Raw genomic sequence first — 10,852 nt, 5'->3', positions numbered from 1 at the left:
TTTTGTGCATTCATAGCACTCAGGATGGAGGTAACCACTGTACTTGTCACAGCTAGCACCAGAGCATATTGTTAAGGCTGTGTGCTCCTGGGCCAGTCAGGGGTGATCCAGAGAATCATATGGGCACCCAGGCTAGGGAGGCTCCATCCCTGTGTGTGCCATGTGGAGCCCATGGCCTTTTCCCTCTGCTCCTGTGGGAGAGGAAGACTGGAATATGGATGACTTGTTGAACATTATTTTTATATGTTAAAGAAAATTGTCCGCCCCCCCAAATCACTCTTCAACAAGGCAAATCATGAAAAAGAAAAACAAAAGAAACTCTTTATTTTTACAGAGATAATTCAGCTCATTAGCACTCTTACACTTCATGACAATACAGGAACTACTCAACACTTCCATCCATAGACCTTCTTTCTGTGATGCTAACATTATGTCAGGTGTATGCATGTTTTAGGTACCCAGTGAAACAACATTACTTTTTGTGGCCAATGGACAATACAGCTTTACCATCATTTTTTTTTAACTTCTTACTGTTTCTCTGCATGCATTGGATAATTTTGGGTAAAATATTGCCCCAACCCAGAAGCTAAGCTCTTAGAATTTTTTCTTCCCACCACCGTGCCTTTCTGTGAGTGAGGAATCAGGCCTTGGCTTCCTGTGTGACCCTGCCTCAGGGTTGGTTTTGAGCATGTTGTGGGGTGTTGGTCAGTGGTGGAGCAGGTGCCTCTTGGGCAGGAGCTCTAGTTTCCATTCCCACAGCAAGAGGAGTGACTTTTTCCAGTGTATGAAACAGTATTATTTTTAATTACATTTATATCCCTTTTTCTGCTAACACACTGGTTTTAAAGCTCTCCAGGTTTATGTACATCTCGATCTGTACGAGATACTGACCCATCGTTTGTGCAGCCAATATATTAGTGCACATTCATCCACTAATTCATGCCTTCCTGTGTCTGCCTTTTATACACCTCCGTGTCTCTCTGAGTGATTGCTCCTCTGTGAGCAGCGTCTTCAGTGGTTTCTCCAAAGCAAGGATAATTAACTTTCAAGGTTTAATCACAGTTTTCCTTCACCACAATTGCTTTTTTCACCTTTCTCGATTCCAAATATTTTAAAAATTACTTATTCACAACATTTTTTAAAATTTAAACAATTATGAATTATTTTTCTTCCACATAAACAAATATTCACATACAAATTTCATACTCATCACAAATAGGACCTTGGGATTTCAGTTAGATTCACCAGGAACTCTATTATCCAGGAATCACCTTCATCACCAAGGCACAAACTTCCACTCTCTTGGTGATGTATAAGTGACTTTTCCAACTCTGATCCTGCCCAAGATGAAGGCAGGAAGTTAAGAATGTCAGGAAGAAAGAGTAGAGACTGCATCATCACCTATCCCAGCTGGACACTGGAATAATAAGAGAAATACCAGATTGAGTGCCCAATTAAGAAGCCTTCATCTTCCATTCATAAGTTATTAAAGGCTTAGGCATTTTTTTGTGTGTGTGATTAGATTTGAATCCCAATTTCACAAAGAGCAGCATTTGCAAGTATAAAGGGACCTGCAGAAGGTCCCTACACTATCCTCATGCCTGCATCACAGTGCTGTCCAGGGCCCAGGTCCTGCTCCCTGTGCAGTGCTCAAACTCATCCTGTCTGCTCATTCAGAAGGTCCCTGAACACCTCTGAGTTTTCCTCCACATGCCAAGCCAGGCTGCTGCAGCTGACAGGGCCACTCATGGGTGTGGCCTGAGCTGTGGCCCAGGCAGTCATGGTCCACAGCCCTCACGTGCACCTGTTCCCTGAGTTCCTAGTACCTTCCTCTCACAGGTAAGAGAATTTGCTGAGCTGCTGCCCAGACCAGAGCTCATGTGGCAGCTCGGTCACTCAGGCAGGGTGGTTTTTGTTCAGGGCTGCACCACTGTGAAAGGATTATGTGTAGCTTGCCCGCAGTAATACACACTAGCATCATCAGGCTCCACCCTGCTGATTCTTAGTGTGAAATCTGTCCCTGACCCACTGCCACTGAACCTGTCTGGGACCCCAGTGTACCAGTTGGAAACCCTATATATTAGGCCCTGTGGACCCTGGCCTGGCTTGTGCACGACCCAGTGCAAATACGTGTTTCTATTACTGTGTAGGAGGCTCTGACTACACATGCAAGAGATGGAGGCTGGCTGTCCAGGAGTGACAGGCTCAGAGAGAGGAGACTGCGTTGGAACAACGTCCCCAGTGGATCCTGAAAAAAAAAAAAAAAAACAGGACAATGCAAGGTTATATAAATACCTTAGGAGAATTTGTGATTTTTCCTTTATTGTGTATTTCAGGTTAACTTATTTTGGTGATTTTCATTTATACAGTTAAATTATTCATGTTTAAAAACACCTCAAATTTTGTAATTTATACGAACCTCTCTAGAATTCACCTAAACATCCCCCTCTTACTATGTGACAATATTCATCAGAGCTCAGTCCCTGGCTTCTTCTGGAATTATTTCTCACATCGATTGACCTCAGCTGCATCGTCCTGGAGGACACACCTGCACATCTATCATGCTGACAGAGCACACATGGCAGAATGAGAGCCCAGGGCTCACCTCTCTCCCCCATCAACCTCCCCATCCCCTCTCTCCTCACCAAAGATCTACAGCAGCAACACCACCCAGAGCTGAGAAGGGAGCCCCCTTTTGAGAAGCTGACCTGAGGAATCCTGGTGAGTCAAGGGAAGGTTAGAGCTGAGAGTTAATGTCAGCCTTGCAGGAAGGTCTTCTCCTGGGAGCAGCATGCAAATGCCCTGGTGGGTGCTGGGTGAAGATAGGGAGGGTTGGGCCTGCGTTGTGAGCCCAGGGTTATCAAGTGTATTTATATTTGAAGAAAATATTGAAACAGCCTAGGGTTCCTGTGGTGTGGGCAGGAGGTCACATCAGAAGCCTGGCTCTGTGGGAGGTCATGGTTTTCAGGGTCTGTTAATCTGAGATAGGAGAAACCCAAGGACATTCAGGTGGCCTGCTGCTCAGCATCTAGGAGGAAGTCACATCCTGCTGACTTCATCCAAGATAAGAGACAAGGTGACAAGTCCCACCTCAGAATTGATTTTCTGAATTTTCTACCAGAAACAGCATGCAGTTGAGCTACTTCAAGAGCTTCTTTGTCTGCTGTGACCAGGAGAAATACAAGAATGTCAGAGGCCCTGTTACAGGATGTCTCTATTTAGCCTAGTGATTGTAATAGGAAGGAGCACAAGGGTCAAAAGCAGCTGGGGGTGGGGAGAAACCTGTGATTCAGCTGGAGATCCAGTAGCCCTGCCCAAGGCAAGAGGAGGAGGGACATGTCTACCTGAAGCTGTGAGTGTGGAATTCATAGGAGATAGATCTATAAATGGGTGGACATCCTGTCCTAGTCATTTCCATGTGTGTGACATTCAGAGTCAGCCAAACATTTTCCTAGAGAAGAACCCCTGGAGGTCACTTGACAGAGTTGAAAAGGGAGGATGTCTTGTTAGTTTCTTCTCAGTGATGATAGGGAATGCCTCCCCCCTCTGCTATTCCATGTCAGGGACACTGGGCAGCAGGTGTAACAAGTTCTGGATATAAAAGTAGATTCCCTGGGGTGAAAGAGGACTGAGTTCACTCTCTCCATGTCTCAGGGTGATTCCCTCTGCACTCACAGTCTCCTGGGTCTTGCCTTAAGAGGTTCACTGGGTAGGGGTCTTTGTGTCATTGCACAGGGACATTAGTTTCAGACTTTCCCCTCCCAAGCTGGAGACAATGAGCCTGTTTTGGTTTTGGCCAACAAGGTTAAGCTGCTTTTCCAGAGAGCCCAGGTCCTCTGACAAACTCTTTCCATAATGTGGAACTAAGTGTGGGGCCCTGAGCAGCTCAGTACCCTGCCATGGTCTCTCTTAGTCCCTGTGAACCTCTGTGGCTGTCCTCCTGTCCTTGTAAGCAGCTTACCTCTGAACACTGAGGAGCAGCTGTGTTTGCAGTTCTCCAGATCACATTCTTCAGGTTCCTTTTCTGAATGAGTGGACTTAAAGCAAATAAAAGCGACTTTCTCAGGTCTCATTTGGCAGAAATAGGCAAAGCTCAGAGTTTAAGAAGGTCTAAAGGGTGGGACATCTTTCTGAAAAGTGGGTTGGACAGAGTCACTCATCTTTTCTCTCCTTGTCCTGAGCACCTCCTCTGGCCATGTGCTGTGGTGCCCTCAGGGTGTGGCCCTAGTCTGTCCCTGGTGCAGTTGAAATCTGATTATAAAATCATATTTTATACCTGATTTAATTATTAAGTCATTTTCTAGATAGCTAAGTTTCCCTTTGTCCGTGTCTCAGGGTGATTCCCTCTGCACTCATGATCTCCTGGATCTTGCCTCAAAAAGTTCACTTGAGAGGGGGCTTTGTGTAATTGCACAGGGACATTAGTTTCAGACTTTCCCCTCCCAAGCTGGAGACAGTGAGCCTGTTTTTTTTTTTTTTTTTTTGGGGGGGGGGCAACAAGGCAAAGCTTCATATACTTTATACTTCAGTGCCTTGCTTAAATTAAAAATGTTTTTAATGGTGCATTACAGTGTGCATAATATTGGGTTTTGGGACACAATCCTACAGGAATTAAATTTAATTCACTCTATTTCAGTCCTGGGTGCCTCCCTTTTCCCTCTATTTCCCTTCCCATATAACTGTCATGTTCTCTCCTTGCCTTCCTTTTGTTTACTTTTTTTTTTTATTAATTTTTTGGTTCATTTATTTTTATTTTGGAAAAGGCAAAAATACTTTACCTGATCAAATTATTAATTCTCCCTGTGCATAAGTGTTTGTTTTTTTAAAAATATAAGATTTTACAATGTTGCTTACAATTCTTGTTTCTGATTGATTTATTTGTTCTAATCAGTTGTATGACACCACAATGCTTGTGGATACATTATATACAAATCTAACAGAATGTTTGAATTCTCTGGTTGTATTCACAGTAGGGTCACATCATTCGTGCAATCATACTTCTACCTAGGTAATAATCTCCATCTCATCTTCATTCTGTCTATTTATCTACTTGTTTTTCATTGGTGTTTTACAGGTATCCATGAAGCTACAATTCACTGTGGTTACTTAGTGTCTGTCCCCCATGTGAATGGTGACATTGTCTCACACTGTTTCCAAGGATGTGTTCTGCTCAGTGTACGTGGGGTCTCTAGTGTATGAAAGTCACCAGTGTCTTCACCATCCATAGGGCATGTTCCAGACTAGGCTGAGGCCTGGGAGGCATTGTTCTTGGGGCCATGTATAAGGAGGTCCCCAATGTGGGTATTTTCATGAATTTTATTTTAATGTAATATTTTTTAAAAGGTAAAATTTATGCAAAATACCTCAATATTAAAAAAGTAAGATATTTAAAAAACTAATGGATCTATTTTGTGAATGAACACTTATCAATGAATTATTTGTTTGTAAGGTGGTGATGTGTATTTGGAAATTGCTTTGGTCTGTGAATTGTCCTGTTTCTGTCACCAGGTGGAGTTGACCAGGGTTGCAGTGTGTGGTGAAGGGATGTGGGATGGGATCCCACCAGAGTAGTTAAAAACCATCTTATCAGTGGGCTGAAAGCTATGCAATACATAGAGAAACCTGTGGCATTTCATGACCTTGGCTTTCAGGAGAGTGTCCCCATGAGGGCAAAGCCCTAGGAATCCAGTTGCATGGATCAAGAACACATCCTGCACATACATGTTATGTGTGAGCCTGTTTCCTACATGTATGATTAAGACAAAAGGCAGGCAGGGGTCTGGCTCCTCATAGCTCAAAACCCTGAGATACAAAAGCAGTTCCTCAGCTTGGCTCTGATCACAGGAGGGCCCCCTGAAGGGGAAGGCTGCTGAGTCACCTTCCCAGAAGCACACAGTGCCTGCGAGTGACCATCAGAGGGCAGCATGGAATCCTCTGTTTCCAGGTCACCTTCAGATCCTCCAGGCATGCTGGGAGCTTGGAAGAGGTTTCTGCACCATGTGTGTATCATGTTCAGGAACTGGAAAGAGCAGGGGACACCAGGTCATTGCTCCTAGAAAGATGGACTTTGGAACTGTTAGAGACTCTACTTTTGCAGATTAAATGCCAGTAATTATCATTCTCTTTATTTATCTTCTCAAATTCAGGTGGATCAAGTTTGAGCACACCAGATGGTATCAGGTCAGGCACTATGGAGCCATGTAATCTCAGAATCATTGCTCTGGAGTGTCCTCTTACCTGAATGTCTCGGGTAAGAAATGCCATGATTAAGTTCACATACATGCAGGATAAAAGGCACAGGTGGTTTTATTCACTAGGAGAAAAAAAACCCACAATTTTGCCAGGATGTGTTAAGTGGGCAATTCCTGTCCTGTGCAAAGAGGATGTTTTCTCCAGATTCTCTGTGAAAAGGTTTCTACATTTTCCTCAATCTAATAATCCCAATTTTCTAGCTACAGAAACTTGGGTTGAAAGTTATGTTTTAGTATTTGAAGATGTTGTTTGCGTTCCTTTTCTTCCACTGCCTTCTTTCCTTCCTTCCTTCCTTTCTTCCTTCTTTCTTCCTTCCTTAATTTTCTTCCTCCCTCCCCTCCTGGCCCTCCTTCTCCCTCTCCTCTATTCTTTATATGATGTGTTATTTTGCACTAGGTCTTATTATTTTACCAGCATTATTAGTATTTATTAATTGGCTTAACATTTTTTTTGAGTAATGATCCATTCCGAGTTATATTTCAGGAAAAATAGAAGCTTTTTATTAATTCGTCTGCCTGTTACAGATTTATTCTCTGCTCAGAACCAACTGTCCAGGCAACGTGCTTCCCTATCTACTTTGCATGGGCCCTGCACTAGCCCAGCTGCCACATTTTATAAACAAAGTCATTGCCATCAGATATGAGCTGAATCAGGCAGGCAGGGGAAGCAAGATGATGTCCTAGACACTGTAGTTCATGTTTCTGTGGCTCTGGGACTTCAATGTTTTCATTATTGTAGAGTTGGAATAGCCATTAAAACATGTGCTGGGAAATTATGGTAAATTCCAATATGGGCCTAATTATGAGCTGATCTCATTTCCCTGGAGAATGTATGTTAAATGATATTTCCAAGTACATATTATGAAACGTGCACATGTGTGTGAGTGAGTGTGTTTGTGTGTGTGTGTGTGTGTGTATGTGTGTGTGTGTGTATGAGAGAGAAAGAGAAAGAGAGAGACAGAAAGAGAGAGAGAGAGAGAGAGAGAGAGAGAGAGAGAGAGAGAGAGAGAGAGATATCAGGGCCCAGTCCTGATTTTCCTGATTGAAGGTGCCTTTGGGTACAAGGTGAAACCCAATCTCCAGGCTCCCTGGCTGTGTCTTCAGGAAACATGGTCACCATCAGCTGAAAGTGTAGCCAGAGTCTTTTTTCCAACCACAAGGAGTACGTGGCCTGGCCCCAGAAGAAGCCAGGACAGGCTCCCAGGCTCCTTTTTTAGGCATCCACATGGACAGCTTGAATCCCATGCAGCTTGAGAGACAGAGGGTTAGGGGAAGATTTCACTCCCCATCAGCAGCCCCAGGTTGAGGACATGGCAGATTGTTTCTGTAGCAACATCACAGTGCTCCTGCCAAGAGCCTTAGCCTCAGACACAAGCCTCCACCATGCTAAGGGTCAGGGAGCCTTTGCTCAGCTGTTTCTCCCTCACAGGGCTCTGGGCTTTCCTGCCTCTTTTCCCCTCACAGGTGACATATTTTGATTGATTTCTTGGAGGATTTGCAAGGCCCAGAAAAAAAAATCAAGAATGAAACCTTTATTGGCCATGTATCTCCTTGTTCATCTTATGGGAGTCACCAAGCCCAACACTGGCCAGGTCTCCTAGAGACAGTACAAGAGTTTTCAGGTGACAGGAATCAGTGTGTTTTCATGGACAGATCACGTTACCTTGCAGACATTATTCTTCACCTCAAAGGAGAATCTGATGACTTCCACACTCTGATGACTAGTACTTCCCTGTGCCTCATCCAATTTAGAAAATAACAACTTTTATTCCTTTTTATTCTGGCCTCATTCATGACATGGTATCTCCTTCCACCTGGGTCCCTCCAGTATGAGACTCTTCACCCAGCAGTTCAACCCCCTCATATAGAGACCCTCTCTCTCTCTCTCTCTCTCTCTCTCTCTCTCTCTCTCTCTGTCTTGTTAACCTCTCTCTATTATTACCTTCCCCTCCATTTTCCTCCTTGGTCAGACCAGGCCTTCTGAGGAGCTTTTCTGGTGAGGTCCTGTGTAAGTGGTCATCTGGTCTCCCTCCTCTTGTCATCCTCTGCTCTAACTTATGTCAGCTGTTATCTCAGTTTCTTTTTTAGTTCCATAGTTTACTACAAAATTGAATAAAATAAATTTATGGGCAAAAGGTCAATTTCCACTCTGGTTGATGACCTCTGATTCTTTACCAGAGTCCTTCCCTGGACCCATGGCCTCCTCCTTCTGCAGTGTCCACTCTCACCCTTTCTGTTCATTCAGAAGGTCCCTGGACACCTCTGTGCTTCTCCTCCACATGCCAGGCCAGGCTGCTGCAGCTGACAGTGCCACTTATGGGTGTGGTGAGCTGTGGCACAGGAAGTCATGGTTCACAGCCCTCAGCTGCACCCTCTTCCCTGTGTTTCTAGCACCTTCCTCTCACAGGGCAGAGAACCTGCTAAGCTGCTACCCAAACCAGAGCTCATGTGGCAGCTGGGTCACCCAGGCAGGGAGGTTTTTGTTCGGGGCTGCACCACTGTGGGAGGGTACTCATTACCTTGCTGACAGTAATATATTCCAGCATCATCAGGCTCCACCCTACTGATTTTCAGTGTGAAATCTGTCCCTGACCCACTCCCACTGAACCTGTCTGAGACCCCAGTTAACCGGTTGGAAACCTTATATATTAGGCCCTGTGGAGCCTGGCCTGGCTTGTGCACAAACCAACTCAAATAGGTGTTTCCATTACTATTTACAAGGCTCTGACTAGACCTGCAGGACAGGGAGACTGACTCTCCAGGTGTGACGGGCACAGAGGGAGGAGTCTGGGTCATCACAATATCCGCACTGATTCCTGTAAAAATCACAGAGTAATGCAAGGTTATGTAGAAACTTTAAGAAAAGTTTTCCCATTTTTTTGTTCATTTCAGACTAAATTAATTTTTGGTTTTGATTTATACACTAAAACTATTCATATACATAAAGAACTCAAATAGGCTCTTAGAACTTAGAGCCTCTCTAGAATTCTCTTTAATATCCCCCTTGTATTATGTAACAATTTTCATCAGAGCCACTCCCTTGCTCCTTCTGGAATACTGTCTCACATCAGTTGACCTCAGCTGCCTCATCCTGAAGGACAGACCTGCACATTCCTCATGTGGACAGAGTACACATGGGCAGAATGGGGCCCTTGGCTCCCCTCCCTCCTCTTTCTCCATCCTCATTTCCTCTGTCCTCACCAGGAATCCAGAGCAGCAGCAACCCCAGGAGCTGAGCAGGGAGCCTCATTTTGAGAAGCTGACCTGAGGAGTCCTGGTGAGTCAAGGCCAGGTTAGAACTGAGCTTTTATGTAGGCCTTGCAGGAAGGTCCTCCCCAGGGAGCAGCATGCAAATGCCCTGGTGGGTGCTGGGTGAGGAGAGTGAGGGAGGGAGGGGCCTCCTTGTGAGCCCAGGGACATCAGATGTCTTTTACAGTTGGAGGAAATAGAGCAGAGAAATAGCCCTGGCTGCCTGTGGTGTGGGCAGGAGGCCTCATCAGGGAAGCCTCACTTTGTGAGGGGTCATGGTGCTTAGGGCCTGCCCTCCTAAGACAGCACAGATTTACAGCTAGGAAGGTGGCCTGCAGGTCAGCCTCTTTGAGGCAATGCCCACCCTGCTGTCTTTCTCTCAGCTTAGAAGAAAAGGTGATTAGTGCCACCTCACAAATGTTGATGTTGGAAATTTCTTCTAGCCACAGCATGCAGTTGAAGAGGATCAAGGATTTCTGATGTCTGGTGTTACCTGGAGAAATATAAGAGTATCAGGGAGAGTTTAGATGTCATCTTTTCCTGTCTCAATGACTAAAATAAGAGCAGCAGAGTGACTAGAAGCTGATGAGAAGAGAAATTTTATTTCAGCTGAATATCAAGTAGCCCTGCTCAAGGAAAGAGGGCAAGGAGCATGTCCCCTGAGGTAGTCACTGTGAAGCTGTGAGGTCTGTAACTGGTGGCCATTCTTTCCTAGTCATCTTTATGCATTTGACACTCAGAGCCACCAAACATTTCCCAGGAGATGGAACCCTGAGCCCACTGGATAGTGTAGACAGAGAGGATTCTGCATTAGTTCCTTCTCATAGATGATAGAGACATCCCTCCCCATGTGCTCCTCCTTGTCAGGGACACTAGGGAGGAAGTGCCACTATCCTGGGTTTTAAAGTAGATTCCCTATGTAAGTACTGCACCCAGGCACTCTCTCCACGTTCAGGGGTTTCATGTGCACTACTGTTCTCCTGGGACTTTCCCCAAGGTGTCTTGGGGAAAAGGTTCTTTTCCCTGCACAAGGACATTGATTTTAGCCCTCCTTGTCCACAGGTGGGACAATGTGAGCCTGTGTTGTGTTCGCCAACATGGCTGTGCTGCTTTCTCCCCAGACCAGGACCTCTGACACACCATCTCCACTTTGGGGAACTTGAACCACCAGCAGCCGAGGACCCTGACATGTGTCTCTTAGTTTAACTGAACATCTGTGGCTGTCCTGCCCTGAATGGGCAACATCCTCTGAGCCTGAGAAACATGGCTGTTTTCAGTTTCCCCAGGCTGCAGTCTTCCTGTGCTTTTCTGAATGAGCAGAATGAAAGGAAATGAAGGAGAATGAGTTGGAA

The 10,852-nt window shown here is 45.1% G+C and overlaps 1 long non-coding RNA gene across 1 annotated transcript; it reads right to left on the bottom strand.

The window, feature by feature from the left end:
* Window positions 1-8,771: 8,771 nt before the first annotated feature.
* Window positions 8,772-9,526, bottom strand: LOC144369529 (uncharacterized). The gene is made up of 2 exons (XR_013429327.1): window positions 9,453-9,526; window positions 8,772-9,067 (listed from the first exon to the last, which is right to left on the bottom strand). It is a non-coding gene; the product is annotated as an uncharacterized LOC144369529 (long non-coding RNA).
* Between the last annotated feature and the right edge of the window lie 1,326 nt (window positions 9,527-10,852).

Source organism: Ictidomys tridecemlineatus, chromosome 12 (genome assembly GCF_052094955.1).
Source record: "Ictidomys tridecemlineatus isolate mIctTri1 chromosome 12, mIctTri1.hap1, whole genome shotgun sequence".
In the NCBI taxonomy this organism is placed as follows: Eukaryota; Metazoa; Chordata; class Mammalia; order Rodentia; family Sciuridae; genus Ictidomys; species Ictidomys tridecemlineatus.
The sequence above is the reverse complement of the archived record's forward strand: the minus strand, read 5'-3'. Positions and strand labels throughout refer to the sequence as shown.